At 42.5% G+C, this 19,839-nt stretch overlaps 1 protein-coding gene across 2 annotated transcripts in view; it reads left to right on the top strand.

The window, feature by feature from the left end:
- Positions 1 to 14,469: 14,469 nt before the first annotated feature.
- The window catches only part of ston2 (stonin 2), a 145,623-nt gene continuing 140,253 nt past the window's right edge, over positions 14,470 to 19,839 (top strand). Inside the window, exon 1 of one of the 2 annotated variants that reach the window (XM_041213888.1) lies at positions 14,470 to 14,566. The gene's annotated coding sequence lies outside the window, so the exon portion shown is untranslated. The remainder of the gene's footprint in view (positions 14,567 to 19,839) is intronic. The other variant, XM_041213886.1, reaches the window with a different exon arrangement.

The following is a 19,839-nucleotide window of genomic DNA, read 5'->3' as shown; positions in this document are numbered from 1 at the left end:
GAAAAATTTTTTTTGAAAATTGTAAATTATTGGAAAAAGGGGGATCGGAAAGGCGGTGGAGATGGAGGAAAGAGTTCATGATCTGAAACTTTTGAATTCAATATTAAATCCAGAAGGCTGTAAAGTGCCTAGTCGGAAGGTGAGGTGGTGTTCCTCCAGTTTGCGTTGAGCTTCACTGGAACATTGCAGCAGGCCAAGGACAGACATGTGGGCATAAGACCAGGGTGGTATGTTGAAATGACAAGCGACAAGGAGGTCTGGGTGGTTGACAGGTCCCTCAACCATGTCCGGCCTATCTCCCGCGCATCCACCCTCACACCTTCCTCTCCCTCCCAGAACCATGATAGGGTCCCCCTTGTCCTCACTTATCACCCCACCAGCCTCCATGTTCAAAGAATCATCCTCCACCATTTCCGCCAACTCTAGCATGATGCCACCGCCAAACACATTTTCCCTTCACCCCCCTGGCAGCTTTCCGCAGGGATCGTTCCCTCCGGGACACCCTGGTCCACTCCTTCACCACCCCCCCGCACACCTCAACCCCCTCCCACGGCACCTTCCCATGCAACCGCAGAAGGTGCAACACCTGCCCCTTTACTTCCCCGCTCCTCACCGTCCAAGGGCCCAAACACTCCTTTCAAGTGAAGCAGTACTTCACTTCCACTTCCCTCAATTTAGTCTACTGCATTTGCTGCTCCCAATGCGGTCTCCTCTACATTGGAGAGACCAGATGCAGACTGGGTGATCGTTTTGCGGAATACCTTCTGTCTGTCCTCAAGCATGGCCCAGACCTCCCTATCGTGTGCCATTTCAACACACCACCCTGCTCTCATGCCCACATGTCCATCCTTGGCCTGCTGCAATGTTCCAGTTAAGCTCAACGCAAGCTGGAGGAATAGCACCTCAGCTTCCGACTAGGCACTTTACAGCCTTCTGGACTTAATATTGAGTTCAACAATTTCAGATCATGAACTCTCTCCTCCATCCCCAACCCCTTTCCAATCCCCCTTTTTCCAATAAGTTATAATTTAAAAAAAAATTTTTCTTTTCCCACCTATTTTAAATTTTTTTCCGATCTATTATTTTATCGCCACCTTCTAGCCTATTTTGATCCCTCCCCACCCCACTAGGGCCATCTGCCACTAGATTGTCCTGCTTGCTACCCTTATTGTCCCTGTTAGCACATTCCTTAGATAATATCACCACCATCAACACCCCTTTGTCCTTTTGTCTATGACATCTTTGGCAATCTCTTCTTTGCCTCCACCTATCACTGGCCCCCTATCCAGTTCTACCTGTCCCACCCCCTCTATCAGCTTATATTTCACCTCATTTCTCTATATCCTTAGTTCTGATGAAGAGTCATACAGACTCGAAATGTCAACTTTATTCTTCTCCGCAGATGCTGTCAGACCTGCTGAGTTTTTCCAGGTGGTTTTGTTTTTGTTTCAGATTTCCAGCATCTGCAGTATTTTGCTTTTATCTATAACTCTGGTCTTCAGCCAGCTGAACTTGAACTCTGATATGAAAGAACTCTCCTCATTGGACCCAGACTCTGGAATCAGGTGAACTAATATCCATTTCTGTGGTTCTTGTTGTTCCATAGTGTAAAACTTTTTTCTATCCACATTTACTGTGTGTGTGTGTACTGGAGTGGGAAGTTGCGAACACTCCTCCCCCGGGCTTTGAACGTGAAATAAGCTAACCTTCTTGAATTAACCATAATGTGAGTTTGTTGTGAGTTATCAGTAAGTTGCATCACACAAACCAAGGGTTTAGAAAAACACGCCACAGCATGGTTTAAAAATAATTCAAAACACTTCTGTTTGCAGACAGTTGGTGAGAGGAAAGATGTACCGTTTGCTTGTCCCTCTCGAGTCTGTAACCCAGCCTTAAAAATACCCAATGACCCTGCCTTCACCTCTCTGGGGAAGAGAGTTCCACAGACTCACCACCCTCTGAGAGAAAAAATTTCTCCCCCTTTCAGTTTTAAATGGGAGACACCTTATTTTTAAACTGTCTCTCCTAGTTCTAGTTCCCACAAGAGGAAACATCCTTTCAGCATCCACCCTGTCAAGTCCCCTCAGGATTTTATACACTTCAATAAAATTTCCCCTCATTCTTTTGGGCTCCAATGGATACAGGCTGAATCTGTCTAACCTTTTCCCATAGGATAACCCCCTCATTCCAGGATCAGTTGAGTGAACCTTCTTCTGAACTGTTTCTAATGCAATTATGTCCTTTCTTAAATAAGGAGACCAAACCTGTATACAGTACCCTATATGTGGTCGCACCAATAACCTGTGAAAATGTAGCAAACATCCCTACTTTTATATTCCATTTCCCTTGCAATAAACAACGATATTCTATTTGCCTTCCTAAAGCTTGCTATACCCTCATACTAACTAGGATTGCTAATTGTGATTAAGTGCATCCCTGGAGGTTTCATCACATTGCTTATCCTAGGCTCCATCCATTAGTCAGCCAATTGGAAAGCAAAAATAAAAACAGAAAATGTTGGAAAACCTCGGGTCAGGCAGCATCTGTGGAGAAAGAAACAGATTTAACATGGAAAGCAAAAAGATTCATTACCCAATTGGATGATGATTGACTCTCAGCCAAACAGCCTTTATGTAGAAACATAGAAAATAGAAACAGGAGTAGGTCATTTGGCCTTTTGAGCCTGCTCCGCCATTCAATATGATCATGGCTGATCCTCCATGTCAACACTTTACTCCCGCTCTGTCCCCCATATCCCTTGACGCCTTTGGAGTCTAGAAATCTATTTCCTTCTTAACTATATTCAGTGACTTGGCCTCCATAGCCTTCTGTGATAGAGAATTCCACAGGTTCACCACCCTCTGAGTGAAGAAGTTTCTCCTCATCTCAGTCCTAAATGGTCTGTATCCTGAGATTGTGACTCCTTGTTTTAGACCCCCCCGCCAGAGGAAACATAATCCCTGCATCCAGTCTATCCAGCCCTGTCAGAATTTATTCGTTTATTCCCCCTTTTCAATATTTCTATGTCTAAGAGTCATTTGGTAGTACAAAACTTGAGCATCTCTATAAAAAGACACACGTTGAAGCTTTTTGTCTTATACTCAGCAGGACATTCGCAAGAATACCAAATGTAAAGGGAACAACAACTAATATTTCTGTATCTATTCAAGAGAAATGTTCCAAGAAAATGACAAAATAAAAAATAGGCCTGAACTTCCACCAAGTGGCAAATGAGTCAGATTGCCCCTCCGTTCCTACTTCCCTTGCCTTAAAATTTTTTCGATCCTGTCTCTCCCAACCTTCCAACCCAAGCCGGGTGAGAACGTTGCAGGGCAGAATGCTCCTGAAGCCTACAGTCGAGCACTGCTAAATCCGAGACAAGGACAGCACTGGCTGCCGTAGATCAGGTGATTTTAAAGGTTCAGCCACTTTCAAGCCAGGGAGAAGGTAGATTTGTCAGGTAAGTTGTTGGAATTTGGGGTGGGGTGGGGCAATGGGAGGGTGTCAAGCGGGTGGGGGTGTCAGCCAGTCGGGGGTGGGTGGGAGGTGGGTCAGGCATTCGGGGGTGAGGGGGTCTGTTGGGGAGAGTGAGGGTCAGGTCAGGCCTGGGGGAGGAGGTGAGTAGTCCAGGGTTGGGGGAAATACCGTAAAGGGGAGGGGGGATGGGGGAACGGCAGGGGCAGAGTCCTATGGGGAACACGGGGGAGTCCCAAGGGGGTGAGCAGTCCCATTGGGTTGTGTGGGGGGGGGTTCATCGTCAGGATGGGTCAGTACAATAGTTACCCAGAAGCTAGAAGTGCTTTTAATTCTTCTAACTTTTTCCGGCTAACTATTGCTGTATGGCAGTTGGAACCATTAGAAGTTTATGATTTAAATTGCAATTTTCAGATGGTTCCAATACAGGACAATTGCCCGTGGAAAGTTTGCACTTCCCAGGCAATTGCTGTGCAGTCCTTACCTGGGAACCTCCAAGGGAGCTCCCCAGCGCATTCTTGGGTACCCCCCAAGATCCAACGCCCTGAAGCTCGGAAGTTACGGTCCAATCTTTAATGTCTGGGTGGCTTTTCTCTAGGGCTGCATATAGCAGTGCCCTAGAAATTGATCTCAATTGCTGGAGACTCCAGGCCAATCCTTAAGTTTTTGTAATTCATGTACCAGGACACCCAGATCCCTCTACCTGAGTCAAGAGGCTATAGAGCACTTTTGGATGTTCTAAGGTCATAAAAGTCACACCCCAAATTCAAGTCTTTCATTTTGAATGGCCTGATAACTGTACAGCCTAACCAGAGCTGTATCTTGTTTGGAAGAGGGAGTTCAGTTGGTGACTTTGCTCTGTTGTAAACATGAACTTGAGAAGCATGCAATTGATTGAATGATAATTTATTCCTACCCTTTAGGGGCTGACAATTTTTTCTTGCATGCAATGGGAAACCTATGTGCCTTCTTTATCATGTCAGTCTATCTCATTTCAAATACTCAGATCTTCAAACTTATTTCAGCACTAATCATGAGCACGTTGAAGATGCTTTATCAAAAGACTTTTATTAAAAAGAGCAGATCTTGAAAAAAAATGAAGATCTTCACTAATTGCGATAAATAAGCTGTGACCGTGGGGTAAAATTCAGCTTTGGCAGGGGTGCAAAACAAGTGTCTACCTGCTGTGCACCTTACTCCCATTTTAAGTTCCCACATAATACGGCAGTCAATTTACACACAGCAGCACCAGCACTGAGATAAATCTGGTGATGTTGAAGGATAATTGTTGGTTTGGGCCCCAAGACAACTCACCAACTTTCCAAAAAATACCAAAGAATCTTTTACATTCACCTGAGAGAGCAAACAGAGCCTCAGTTTAATGTCTGGTCAGGAAGTGTAGCACTCCTTTAGTACTGTGCTGGTCAGCCTAGGTTGCATTCAGTTTAGCTCATTTAGTTTTATTTTTCAAGTGATGTTCAAAACAGTGCAGCAGGTAAGTGCAGTGTTGGAGGACCAATCTAAAGTAAGACCTGAGTGTTAGATGCAGAATGTTAAAACTACAGACAGCCAGAGATTAATCTTAAAAAAAAACACAATCACACTTGATATACCAGTTAGGCATAACACCTTCTAATACAAGTCTTAGAATAAGACATTAGAAAGATAAATGTCTTGTCCATAGTAAACATTTTATAAATACATTCCTTCTGTCTGCATAGCATGAATAAGGCAGGAGAGTCACAGGTCTTGTTAATTGTTTTGGAGCCTGCTAGTTTGTCTTAATAATTTAGGGCATATAGATAATGGAATAAGAGATGTGGTAGTAGACTCCTGGATCATTAGTTGACCAGCAGCCTGTTTCTTTAAAGAAGCTCTCTAATGGTTTTTCAGCAATAATTTCTCTCTCTCTATCTCACACCATTCAGCACTGTGGGCAGTTGATGAAGTGGTAGCTGTGATTGTGAGTTCACATTGATCACAAGATGATTGAATGATTAGAAATTTATAAAGCACTTGAGCGAAAGGAAAGTATGCAGATCAGTATACAGTATTGATTAAAAATACTGTCTCTTCACTTCTAGGATCTGTGTTTGGGTCCAGATCAGATTGTTGGGATAACAAAATTCCTTCTCTGCAGACTCCAAGGGCCCCTATAAAATGTGTTTGAGCAGGCTCAACCCAGCACCACGGTGTCTTTCAGTGCACATTTCACTTTTTCAGAAACACCACAGGAACCCCTGTTTTGAGATGTTGGGGTTTTACCCTCTTGTTCCAGATTTATTTTGGTATTTTTAGTCACTGTCACTGGTGAATACTTATTTCCCAAGCCTTCTTGAGTACCTGTTTGATATCTATGTAAGTTTTTTGATAATGTGTTCAGATTAAAGAACAAGACATTTCCAATAATTATTTTAACTGCCAACATTATTCCATGCTTCCAAAGGAATTCCTATCTTCAATAACAGTAGAAGGTTAGCACTTTTGCCTCTGGGTCAGAAGACTGTGGGTTTCAATGCTATTCCAGAGACTTGAGCACCTCATGGAGCCTGGCAGTCCCAGTGTTGTACTGAGAGAGTGCTGCACTGTCATAGTTGGCTGCTTTCAGCCAAGATGTTTTAAACTTGCATGTAGGAGGGTTGATCAGTAAGTTCACAGATGACACGAAAATCGGTGGGGTGGTAAACAGTGAGGAGGGTAGCCTTAGATTACAGGAGGATATAGACGGGCTGGTCAGATAGGCTGATCAGTGGCAAATGGAATTTAATCCAGATAAGTGTGAGGTGATGCACTTGGGCAGGATAAACAAGGCACGGGAATACACGATCAATGGTAGGACCCTGGGAAGTACCGAGGATCAGAGGGACCTCGGTGTGCATGTCCAATGGTCCTTTAAGGTAGCAGGACAGGTAGATAAGATGGTTAAAAAGGCGTATGGGATACTTGCCTTTATTAGCCGAGGCATAGAATATAACAGCACAGAGGTTATGCTGGAACTGTATAAAACGCTGGTTAGGCCACAGCTAGAGTATTGCGTGCAGTTCTGGAATCTGCATTATAGGAAGGATGTGATTGCACTAGAGAGAGTGCAGAGGAGATTTACCAGGATGTTGCCTGGGCTGGAGAGTTTTAGTTATGAGGAGAGATTGGATAGACTGGGGTTATTTTCCCTGGAGCAGAGGAGATTGAGGGGCATGATTGAGGTGTATAAAATTATGAGGGGCATAGATAGGGTAGACAGGAAGGAACTTTTCCCCATGGTGGAGGGATCAATAACCAGGGGCATAGATTTAAGGTAAAGGGCAGGAGGTTTAGAGGGGATGTGAGGAAGATTTTTTTCATTCAGAGGGTGGTGGGAATCTGGAACTCACTGCCTGAAAGGGTGGTAGAGGCAGAAACCCTCATAACATTTAAGAAGTATTTGGATGTGCACTTGCAATACCATGGCATACAAGGCTATGGGCCTAGTACTAGAAAATGGGATTAGAGTGGTTAGGTATTTGTTTGACCAATGCCGACTCAATGGGTCGAAGGTCCTTTGTCTGTGTTGTAGACCTCTATAACTCTATGTTAAACCGAGGTCCCGCAAAAAAAATGATGACCCGATCAAAGAGTAGGAGATTTCTTCCCGGTGTCCCGGCCAATATTTATCCTTCAACTAACATCACTAAAACAGTAAACTAGTAATTTATCATTGTTGTTCCTGGGAGCTTCGTGCCCACAAATTGGCTGCAGCGTTTGCATGAAATAGAATAATGACTACATTTCAAAAAGATTTTATGGTCTGTAAAAGTTCCTATGATTAGTAATTAATCCAATTGTCTTTCTATCATGTGACTACCAGGAGGATAAAAGGTGAAACTTGGTCTTTTTTCCTTACACAATTCCTATGTTCATCCAAAACTCTGCTGCCTGTATCCTAACTCCCAGAGTCTTGTGCACCCATTACTCCTGTTCTTTTTTTTTGTTCAAGGGATGTGAGCATCGCTGGAAAAACCAGCATTTATTGCCCATCCCTACCTGCCTTTGAGAAGATGGTGGTGAGCTGCCATCTTGAACTGCTGCAGTCCATGTGTTGTAGGCACATACACACATACATACACACAAACACACACACACACACACACACACACACACACACACACATACACACACACAGAGCTGTTAGCAAGGGAGTTCCAGATTTTTGACCCAGTGATATAATTCCAAGTCAGGAAGGTGTCTGGCTTAGAGGGAACTTCTGCTTTAGTTGTATAAGCATCACAGACTAATTGCAGTATAAGGGTCTGGCACATATAGAGTTAACATGGGACTGAGTACAGTACCACCCACACAATAATAAGAGAACACATGACCCATACCTAGGGGTCAGTACAGTGTTGCACAGAGCTGTGTGTAGAAGCAAGCATGGAGACAGCTCTTAACTTGGACCTTTATTATACCTACATATATAGTTTCCAGTAGTTAATCAATACTTACGGTTGAACTACCTAAGACTACAAATACTTACTGTTAACTATCTAAGACCTAGAGAACTATGCTCAACACCTTACACATAATATGGTGGCAGCGAATGGAACAACTCAAAACCTCACAGAGACTGCAGAAGAAAATTAAAATCCTAGAAAATGGAAGGAAAAATTGCAGAAGCATTCTGACCTGAAGATAAGGTCAAGAAGTGAAGGTGCATAAGAAAATTGCCAGAGAAAAGCTCCAAAGAAAGACTTGAAAGCTGAAGACAGAAGTTAAATTCCTCACTGCAGCGGAAGACTGCATTGAATTCCATGAAGTCCAGCTTCAATACCCAGAATATACAGAGTCAGTAGACCTTGCAGGGGTGAGCTAAATATTTAAAATTCCTGGACAACACAAGTCCTGAATACTGCAGTGGTCAGAAATTGCTGTTTAAATCATAGTCAGAGAAACCTGATTCCTGAGTTGGCATCTGAACACATGGCAGCCAAGCTCGCTCTCAACAAAGATCTCTTAAAAATTAATTTAAAATTTATCGTGACTGAATAGGTAGCTTTAAAAACCTAGCAAAAGCCAGCATTCAATGCTTCAAGAACCGAGAACATTGCGCTGAAGTGGGGAAGACTTTAACCAGTCAATTCAGATAGCCATTGTTGAAAAAATTTAATTGTTAAGATCGCAAACACCGTTACTGTGAAGCCTACCAAAACCAGCAAACACTGGAAAACCTTTTGTGAAGAAGCATATGCCTTAAAACTGAACCTACAATTTAAAAATTTTAACGATGGATCAAAAATCCACTCTTCCAGATCAATTTGGACTTATCCTAGGCCCAGGCTGATCACAAAATTGGGGATTTTAGAGAAAGAGATTCCTAAGATAGATGATTGCTTCAGGTCGAGATAAAAAGACAGAGGTGAACAAGTTAACAGACTGCTTTATTTGTTAGGCCCAATAGCGATAATATAGCTGGACAAGGAATCAATGAGTTATTTGCAAACAAAATTAGAAAATGCTGGAAAAACTCAGGTCTAACAACTTCTGTGGAGAGAAAAACAGAGTTAACGTTTCAAGTCCATATGACTCTTCTTCACAGTTGGAAAATTTTGAATGAAGTTTTAAAATCATTCAACACTTATTTTAACCTCACAAGCAGCAAAATCCTTGAAAGAGCTAAATTTAATAAATGTGTCCAGCAGCCAGGAGAACCTGCTGACTCCTTCGTTAATGAGCTGTACAGAATGGCTGAAAGCTGTGATTACGGTGACCTGAAATCTGAGCTGATCAGTGATAGAATAGTTGTAGGAGTGGTGGACAATGCACTCTCAGACGTACTTCAAATGAAGGAAGATCTAACCGAACAGTTGGATAGGCAGCGAAAAATTTCAATCAATTACTTCATTAAGGGCCTTAATAGGCTGCTTATTTGTCAGCAGGTGTGCTGCCGACTCCCACTCATGCCCACCGACCAAATTATCACTTGAGTGCGCAACGACTTCAGGATGCTCGCCTGACATTATCGCATGTCGTTTTACACTTGTTCAGGTTGGACGCACACCTGACCAACGAGCGCAATATTCTGCCCCAAAGACCATGACTCTATTCCTTTCTTCACAGGTGATGCTGAACCTGCTGTGTATTTCCAGCATTTTCAGTTTTTAGTTTTGAACATCCACAGAATTTTGCTTTTGGATAATTGTTTTGGTAATCTTTTGTCTTAAACTGTCTTTGCTTTAGATATCACTCAACGTGCCGAGTTTCCCAATCTCCAGAGCTAGTTCCCAATAATCAGTGACTCAGTTAACCGCAACAAAGTCTGTAATGGTAATCTGTCGTGACTCACTTTCCACTTTGGAGGTTGATTGAAGGTTACCACCTACTTTGTTAACCTACCTTCTCTATTGTGGGTGTTGACTCATCTGTTCCCAGTTTGCACAGTCTGTTTTTTTTTCCAGACACTCCAGCACTGTCTATATTTTCTTTTTTCTCCACCATTTCTTTGACATTGTTCAGCTTTTCCTCCAGGTGCTATAACTTGAGATCTGATCTTGCTGTGCTGCCATTGCCACTGTGATCTTGTTCTGGTGAAAAATTAATTTTCTTGAATGGGGCTGGGTGGTGGGGTAAGTTCCTTTTGTTTTCAAATTAAATTTTTCTATAGCCTTTGAGTTGTCTCAAAAATGGAATAGCTGTTTGGTTTGTTCAAACTAACCATTAGTGCATATTTCGGATCCCGATGCACTGATACATCACATTACAATTCCATTCAAAAGCAGTAAGTTTGTGGGCAGCACAAATGAAGGTATGGAGACTATGAGGACATAACTCTTTTGATTTTCCCTGTAGATTCCCACACTATCAATTTTCTCCTAATTCCTTCCTTATATTAGGAAATTGGGGTAAAATTGACCTTCGATGAAAGTGCAAAACATATGGCAGTGAACTGTCATCCGATTGTCTTTACCCACTGAAGTCAACCAACCATTTCCTTAAGCTCCTCAAACCACGCCCCCCCCCCCTCTTAAACCAGCTTATATTTCACCCCTTTCCTATTTTTACTTAGTTCTGTTAAAGGGTCATGAGGACGTGAAACGTCAACTGTGCTCTTCTCCGCCGATGCTGCCAGACCTGCTGGGTTTTTCCAGGTATTTGTTTCTGTTTTGGATTTCCAGCATCCACAGTTCTTTGCTTTTATTTCCTTAAGCTCCTCTTCTTTACCCCATCCACTCTCGATTTCCGATAACAAGTGCGAGAAACCCATTTCCCAACACCTCAAATTTAAGTCGCACTCTCGTGTTTAAATTCCTCCAAGGCCTGCCCCTCAGTATCGCTGTAACCTTCTCCTGCCCTACCAGCTTTCAAGAACTTTCTGCTGTTTCACCTTCTGTATCCACCACTCCTGTCACCTGACCATTGGTGACCATGCCTTCAGCCGTCTAAGCTCTGGAATTCTTCTCTCCCGAAACTTCTTTGCCACTCAATCTCTCTCTTCTCCTCGAAGCCACTCCATCTTTGACTTAGTTTTAAGTCGCCCCTCAGAATATCATTGCTTTGGTGTAAATTTTGTCTGATTACTGTTCAGTGAAGTTACTTGGGATGTTTTCTACTTTGAAAAGTGCTATATAACTGAAAGTTGTGGCTAGAATCCGGAGTGGTGTGACATCTAGTACATTGGCATTGTATTAAGGCTTTGCTTTAATACGCTGTTGTGCTGTTTCTTCCACTCCTGCGTCGCTTTCACTCCACAACCGATACTCATCTTATAGCTCCTGTAACTTGGGCAATGATCCACCCCACTTACCTAAAGATAATACCTTTGAGTGTCTTCGAGTGAGTGAAATGAAGATTCACCAGATTGACTCTTGGCATGAAAGGGCTGTCCTATGAAGGGATGTTGAGTATTGAGTAGAGTTGGGCCTATGTTTCCTGGAGTTTAGAAGAGAGGTGATCTCCTTGAAATGAGTATGGAAGGGATGGAAAAGGGGAAACATAAGAAATATGAGCAGGAGTTGGCTGTGCAGCCCATTGAACTTGTTGCACCATTCCGTCAGATCATGGCTGATCTTCTCTCTCAACTCCACTTCCCACACTGTCTCCATATCCTTTGATTCTTAGTTTCCAAATACCTATTGATCTCAGCCTTGAATATACTCAGTAACTCTGGTATAAATAATTCCAAAGATTCACAAAACGGAGTTAAGGAATTTCTCTTCATCTCAGTCCTAAATGGCTGACTCTTTGTCTTGAGACTGTGACCCCTAGTTCTAGACTCTCTATTTTGCTGCAATTGGCTAGCTAATGACTTACTATTGTTAGTAGATTGGCGGACTGTGGTTTGGCTGCACCTTGGTGATAAGATGGATGACTTAATGGTGGCTGTTGATTATATGTGGGAAGATTCTACTAGCTGACTTTGTGAAACTTGGTACTAGTGTTGGCTGGCTGCTGGTTATGAATGGTTGACGCAGAAATATGTTCCATGGCACTATAGAGATTTGTGGGGAAAATTGCTGGAGAGTATATGTGGGTGCGTAGAGAAAGCAAGATTTATTTTCCATTGGAGAAGGAATCTTATGCATGGCGAACAATATATCCACTTCCTAGGCATATCCCCACTGGTGAACGCAAAATGGGGGAGGAAGTATTAAGAGGACAATTAATAGTAAGGAAGGTGGGGTTGGCCTTACTCTTCCACCAAGATGATTCTATAGTAATAAAGTAATCTAAAAGTGGATTGAGTTTCTGGATACTTCCTGATTTCACTCTTAAATGGACTCGCACTAATTTTAATGTTTCCCTCTCCAGAGGAAGTAATTTCTCTGAATCACACTATTGAATCCTTTTAATATTTTAAACATGTCAACTAGACCACCCTCAACCTTCTAAACTCAAGTGAGTACAACCTGACTTCATAATTTAAGGCCCATTATCATTGCCCAAAACTTCCAGTGAAGCATCATTTCCTCCTCTTTGTATTCCAGCATCCTTGAGATGAGAGCCAACATTGTTGTTCGAACAGAGAAGGTTAAGGGGAGACTTAATAGAGGCTTTCAAAATCATGGTTTTAATGAAAGTAAGGTGAGACTCTTTTTCACTGCCAGCACGTTAGTAACCGAAGGATATAGATTTAAAGTAATTGGCAAAAGAACCAATAGTATGTTATGATCTTTAATACACCACCTGAAAAGGTGGTAGAAGCAGAGTAAGTAGTAATTTTCAAAAGAGAACTTTTACTTGAGGAAATATTTGAGATCGTTATCGCTGTTCTTCGATTTGAGGATGATGTCTACTGAGGGTTGGTTTTTCTGCCACGGGTCTTCATGTGACTAAACAGGCCAATTCTCGACCCACATATCTTTGGGCGCGTGGGACTGGACATTCAACTGGGTAATGGGATCCGAAGTGCAGGATTTGTTTCCTTTTCAGTGCTAGGGGAAAGAGCAGAGGAGTGAGACAAATTGGATGGATCTTTCAAATGGCCGCCACAGGCATGATGGATTCAATGGCCTCCTTTTTGTGCTGATATTTTGTACCTGTACACCAAATTTGTATAAAAATGAAGGGCTTGCATTTCCACAGTGCTTTTCACAGCCTCAGGATGGTACAAGGTGCTTTACAATCAATTAAGTACTTTCGAAGCATAGTCATTATTGTATTGTAGGAAACAGAGTATCCAATTTAGGCACAGCAAGCTCCACAAACAACAATGTGATAATGACCAGATAATTTCTATTTTTGTGATGATTGAGGATAAATATTGCCCAGGGCACTAGGGATAACGCCTGCTCTTCTTTGAATAGTGTCATGAGATCTTTTGTGTCCAGCTGAGGGGCAGATGGGACCTCATTTAACGTCAAATCTGAAAGACGCCACCTCTGACAGCGCGGCATTCCTTCAGTCCTGCACTGAAGTGTCAGCCTGGACTCTTGTGCTCAAATGCTGTACATTGCTCATTGGCAGCTCCTTTTGGAAATCAGTCACACCAATAATGAACAAATCCCAACTGGTCTTTACAAAGTGGAGGAGGGAAGGGGGTCATCAACCTGAAATAGGGTTGCCAACTGTGATTAAATTTCACCTCTTTTCTACTTTGGCTTGAAGAGTCATACGGACTCAAAACGTTAACGGTGCTCCTCCCCGCAGATGCTGTCAGACCTGCTGAGTTTCTCCAGGTATTTTTTTTTTGTTTGCCTTTTGGATTTCCAGCCTCCGCAGCTTTTTTGCTCTTGTCTTTGTGATTACATGTATTCCTGGAGTTTGATCAGATGACTTGTGCCCCCATGCTCCAGCCATTAGTTGGCCAACACATCCATCCTTGTGCCACACTGCCTTATGCCAGCTGGAATCCAAAAAGACTCATTGCCCAATTGGATGATTGCTTTGCTGTCAGCCAAACAACCATTTTCCCCCCCATTTTCAGTATTTTGATATCCTGTAAAGAGAAATGTTCAAATAAAATGACAAAAAAAAAGGTTTTAATATCCCAATGATTTTTTTTCTCTCTATGGTTGCACACAGGCCGTGTCTTGGAGATTGATCTTCAATTTCTGGAGCCTCCAGGTCGACCCTGGAAGGCTGGTTGGTAACCCTAACCCGAAATTCATGATATTTTTTTTTCTCTCTCTCTCTCTCTCTCTCTCCACGGACGCTGCTGCCCGTTTCCAGCATTTTCCACCAGAGCGAACACGCGCCTTTGAACCCAGACTCGACGACTGGGCCAGTCAGAGGAGGCGGGCTACTGCGGCATCCTAACCAATCGAAAAGGGAGAAGAGCGGCGTCTGGGTCGACCAATAGGCCTTGGAGTAGGGAAGTGGTTGGTTGGTTGGGGGGGGGGAGGGGGGGAGGGGCATGGCTGATCGGAGGCCTCGGGCGGGTGGAGCCAATGAGAGGAGCCGGTTTTATGTGGAGTCAAGGCAACGGCCGGAGCGTGCGGCTCGAGCAGTTTGGAGGCGGCGCGCTCCGATTCTCAGGCGTTTTAAATGTCGGTTTAAATTAAACAAAACGGTTGATTCAGGAACCGTCCGAGCTCGAGCAAAGCGGGGGGGGCGGGGGGGGGTAAAAAGACTGTTTAACACGGCGGGCGATGGATTCAGGAATGTTATTTTTGCCAGAATCGAGGTGAATTATTGATTATACGTATGTATTATATATGAACAATTATAAATTATTTATATGTATTTCTGAAAGTTCCCCAGCCCCACCTCTTGCGTTAGCAGGTTGCTGTGTGCGAGCCGCCAGGATGCCGCCGGGTCCTCGTGCCCCGCCTAGTTCGACTTGTGGCCAGTTTGAGTTCTTGTGTTTGGCTCTGAAAACTCCTCGAGCCGACTTTCGAGTTTCATTTGAAACGTAACCATGAAAGGATGAAAAAAAGGGTAACTTCCGTGGTTACTTTTAAAAAAAAAAACTCGAAAATGTGAAGAGATTTGGATTTTTTTTTAAAACAAATTATTTAGATTTGTTCATAATTTCATTATGTTCAAATAAAACTCGAAAGTATGAACACATCTAATCTTAAAAACACCCAGCTACCTCTTTTAATAAGAGTTGATGGTTAATGATATGAGCAAAAACCTTGTAGAAGTTTAAATGGCACCTGTAATCCAATTCAGATAATTTCATTCAACAGAAAATGTTTCCAATACTTGCACAGGTACTTTAGCATTGAAGGTGCTGAGCATAGTGACTTAAATCTAAGTCTTCATTTAAAAGTCATTTTCTATCGTTCAAAAAACGACTTTTAAAATAATACTTTAAAACTGACAATTAAAAAAGGGAGTCAAATGAGAAAGAGTCAATGTACAGTTAGTTCTTCTGGAAAATCACCAGGCTGGATGGATAAACAATTCTTTCCTGACAGTAAGCTGTAGCACGATGGAGTTGTGCAGAAAAATAGTTGTCAGATCCTGTTAATGAAAAGGACCCAAGGGGTTTTTTTTTTTTAAAAAAAAAACCCTTATTTTAATGGGGAATGTGAGTTACACGGCAATGATTTTTACACATTTAAATTCCCACACCAAAGGTAAATGAGAATTTGCATGAATGTGGTGGTTAGAAATAGGCACAAAGGGTAGCAGTGCCACAGAAGAAAACACGGAGATCAATTCCTATGTGTAGCTCTTCAGAGGTATTTACAGCATTGTGTTTTCCACTCTTGTCTGCAATTTTAGAATGTGAATTTAAGAGCATTTGTCTGGATGCTTGTTAAAACAACCAGTGGCAAAATTCCAAGCAAGAAAGCATAAAATACGTTAGAATATGCCTTGGCCCTAGGAATACTATCAAGGTGCTATGTGGTTGGAAATAGTTTGTGATCATTGCAGAGCTTCAACACAGTTGGGATGTTGGGGTGATTTGGATTTGGATTTCTCCCTAGTAATTCACTGTTGTTCCTTTTATGGTGAATTCTTTGCCAAACCCAATCCAAGTTTGCTCCTGGAAGCTGCGAAAGCAGAGGGGATGATGGTTCACACTTTTGCAGCTGCCTGAAGTGATATGGGAAATATTTTGTCTAATTTTTCTGAGAATGTTTGCTGTTTTCCTTTTAAAAACTCTTTTTTAAAAACTGGAGAACTTGCACCTTTCTTCACAGATGTAAATAACTAAAGGAAGATGCAGGGTGTTCATGTAGCATTTTCAGAGCAAAGGTTGTGTTGGACTAACATCAATTAGCTTTAGGATTTTATTTGTTTAGCTAGTGGAGTTGCATTGGACAGATTATGATTTTAATAAATAAGAATACTGTTTTTCTTTTGCTTTTACTTTTTTCATGAAACTAGGAGATTATTCCACTGAAACATCAGAAAATCAGTGGACATTTCCCAAATGCTTATTTAAATACACTTTTTAGAGAGAGCTGAGGGACAGAAACCTAATGTGACGACATGAAGTTTCAGCCCAAGTAATGTGAATGTGAAGTTCTTAGCCACAATATCAGATGGTGATTGAGACAAACCAGTAAACATAGTTATCTTTCTTTATATCGGGTAAGAATAATGTAACAATTGAGTGCATTTCCCTTTTGAGTTTAGCTACGTTTTCTGCAGCGTGAACATAGTAAACAAGTTACTAATGTCCTATTATTTAAAGAAAACTATAGCCGAAGGAATAAAATGAGTGCAACTGCGTATGCGTTTTGACTGATAACTGAATAGAACAAACAGTCTTATCAACCCCTGTTTTCAACCCATTATGTGATAAAGGAATTAATTATCTCACCAACTATACTCATTTCCTGTATTAATTTTTCTTATAATATCAAGGTGAATCATCCAAAGACAATACTTTGCCGATGTTTTGCGGTAAAATAGCTATAACCTAGCTAACAGGCTTTTGCAGAGTTTTAAAAAGTAGTAAATTCTGCAGAGCTGAATATATACCTTCAAATACCTTTTGAATTATTATAAAATATGCCTCAAAATCTGCAGTGCTGTGTACGACCTAAACTTTGAAGTCGTGAGAATTTAACTAAGAAAAAGTAAAAGCCAGCTCCAAATGGATGAAGTCATGCATTTTGCCCATTTGAGCCTTAGTAGTTCTGTCACTTGTCCACCACACCCTCTTGTGTGTACACTTACTTTTTCTGTCTCTGGAGGAAAGAGGAACAACCAGCATTGTTAGCTTTAGTTCTGTTTATCTCGGGGGGATTTGGACTATGTACTAAACCCCAGAGTAAGAAAGTTCTTGTCGAAGAATGACCATATTGGCAAAAAGGATAATCTCTAAATTAGAATTCAAGTTTACAAGGTTTATTGGACAATAAACCGTCTTCTTTCCTGTGGATCCCAGGACTTCTGGGGTCGTCTTATCTTGGTTCCTTGAACCTGATGTCCTTTGAGATTTTAGCTTAGTCAACTTAATTCCAACATGCATACAAATCCTTTTGCAGTTTACAGACTTCAGCCTAGTGGATTCTTTGCCAATCCCAGTCTAGATTAACTACTAAAGCTTCCAGTAAACCTTAGCGGTTGAAGCTACACACTTCACAGCTGCCTACTAAATGCTCTCTTTTGCTCGCCCCATCCTTCTTTGGCGCTCGTCCCCTCCCTGTTTGGCACCTGCTTTCTTGCCCGACCACCGTCTTGTGAAATGGTGTGGTTTTCCCAAAATGACTAACGCTACTTTACCACTGATTCTCCCAGGCTGATCTTTAACTGAGTGAACAACTCCTTTGTAGCTAATTGGTTGTACGTTTTCTCTTCTCTCTTTCTTAAGGCAATTACTTTAGCCCTGGCGACCCTGTCTATACTGGATTCTTACAGCAATCCTTAGCAATGTGATAGTTACTTTAGTCACTAAGCTCAATACCGGGTTCTTGCAGCAACCCCTCAACTTGTGACAATTTTCTATCAACTGGCAATCGATGCAAATGCTAACTTACTGGCAAGTGCACTACTCCTGATTCTTTCCCAACAAATGTGCCTCCAGCAAGTGTCTTGTGATAAATGCTAAACCTTGGCAAGTGCAAGGGCCTCACGAGGCCCGAACAATCCCCATTCACCACCACTCTCCTCCGTCTGGCTGAACTTGTTCTCTCACTGAACAATTTCTCCTTAAATTCGTCTCACTTCCTCCAAATAAAAGGTGTGGCCATGGGTACCCACATGGGCCCCAGTTGTGCCTGTCTCTTTATGGGGCCTGTGGAACATTCCTTGTTCCAGTCCTACTCAGGCCCCCTCCCACAACTCTTTCTCCGGTACATCGATGACTGCTTCGGTGCCGCTTCATGCTCTCATCTGGACCTGGAAAAGTTTATTAATTTTGTTTCCAATTTCCACTGGTCCATCACTGACACTTCCCTTCCTTGACCTCTCTGTCTCAACTTTTGGTAATAGACTATCCACCAATATTCACTACAAGGCCTCTGACTCTCACAGCTACCTGGACTACAGCTCCTCACACCCTGCTTCCTGTAAGGGCTTCATCCCATTCTCTCAGTTCCTTCACCTCCATCGCATCTGTTCCGATGATGCCACTTTCCAAAACAGTTCTTCTGACGTCTTCCTTCTTCCTTAACTGAGGTTTTCTACCATGGTAGTTGACACGGCCCTCAACCATGTCTGATCCGTCTCCCGCACATCTGCCCTCACACCTTCCTCTCTCTCCCAGAACCATGATAGGGTCCCTCTTGTCCTCATTTATCACCCCACCAGCCTCCGCATTCAAAGGATCATCCTCCACCATGTCTGCCAACTCCAGCATGATGCCACCACCAAACACTTCTTCCCTTCACCCTGTTGGCATTCCATAGGGACCGTTCCCTCTGGGACATCCTGGTCCACTCCTCCATCACTCCCTACACCTCAACCCCACCCACAGCACCTTCCCACGCAACCACAGAAGGTGCAACACCTGCCCCTTTACTTCCTCCCTCCTCATCGTTCAAGGGCCCAAACACTCCTTTCAAGTAAAGCAGCACTTCACTTGCACTTCCCTCAATTTAGTCTACTGCATTCACTGCTCCCAATGTGGTCTTCTCTACATTGGAGAGACCAAACACAGACTGGGTGACCGCTTTGCGGAACACCTTCAGTCTGTCTACAAGCATGACCCAGACGTTCCTGTCGCTTGCAATTTCAACACTCCACCCTGCTCTCATTCCCACATGTCCGTCCTTAGCCTGCTGCAATGTTCCAGTGACGCTCAACGCAAACTGGAGGAGCAACACCTCATCTTCCGGTTAGGCACTTTACAGCCTTGTGGACTTAACATTGAGTTCAACAGTTTCGGATCATGAACTGTCTCCTCCATCCTCCCCCCCCCTTTTTTATACCCTTTTTTCTAATAATTATTATATTTTTTTAATATATATTCTTTTCACACCTATTTCTATTTATATTTTTGCAATTTATTTCCATAATGTTTTATACCCACCTTTTAGCCTATTTCGTTCCCCTTCCCCCACCCTACCCTCACTAGGGCCATCTGTCACTTGCTCCTCCTGCTTTCTACCCTTAAATGTCACCATTAGCGCATCCATTAGCTAATATCACCACTGTCAACACCCCTTTGGCCTTTTGTTTATGACATCTCTCCTTTGCCTCCACCTATCACTGGCCCTCTATCCAGCTTCACCTGTCCAACCCCCCCTTAAACAGCTTATATTTCACCACATTTCTATTTCCCTTCAGTTTTGATGAAGAGTCATATGGACTCGAAACGTTAACTCTGTCTTCCTCTCCACAGATGCTGTCAGACCTGCTGAGTTTTTCCAGCAATTTTTATTTTTGTTTCAGATTTCCAGCATCTGCAGTAGTTTGCTTTTACCTGTTTTTATACCCTTTTAGCAAATAGATTTGTAATATTTAGTCCAATATGTGCATCCGTGTTATATTTGCAACTCTTGACCAATGGGAGTAGCATCCCTAGTGTCCCCACAACAATCTAACCTTAAT

Source organism: Carcharodon carcharias, chromosome 20 (assembly GCF_017639515.1).
Source record: "Carcharodon carcharias isolate sCarCar2 chromosome 20, sCarCar2.pri, whole genome shotgun sequence".
In the NCBI taxonomy this organism is placed as follows: domain Eukaryota; kingdom Metazoa; phylum Chordata; class Chondrichthyes; order Lamniformes; family Lamnidae; genus Carcharodon; species Carcharodon carcharias.
This window is presented reverse-complemented; position numbering and strand designations above follow the sequence as displayed.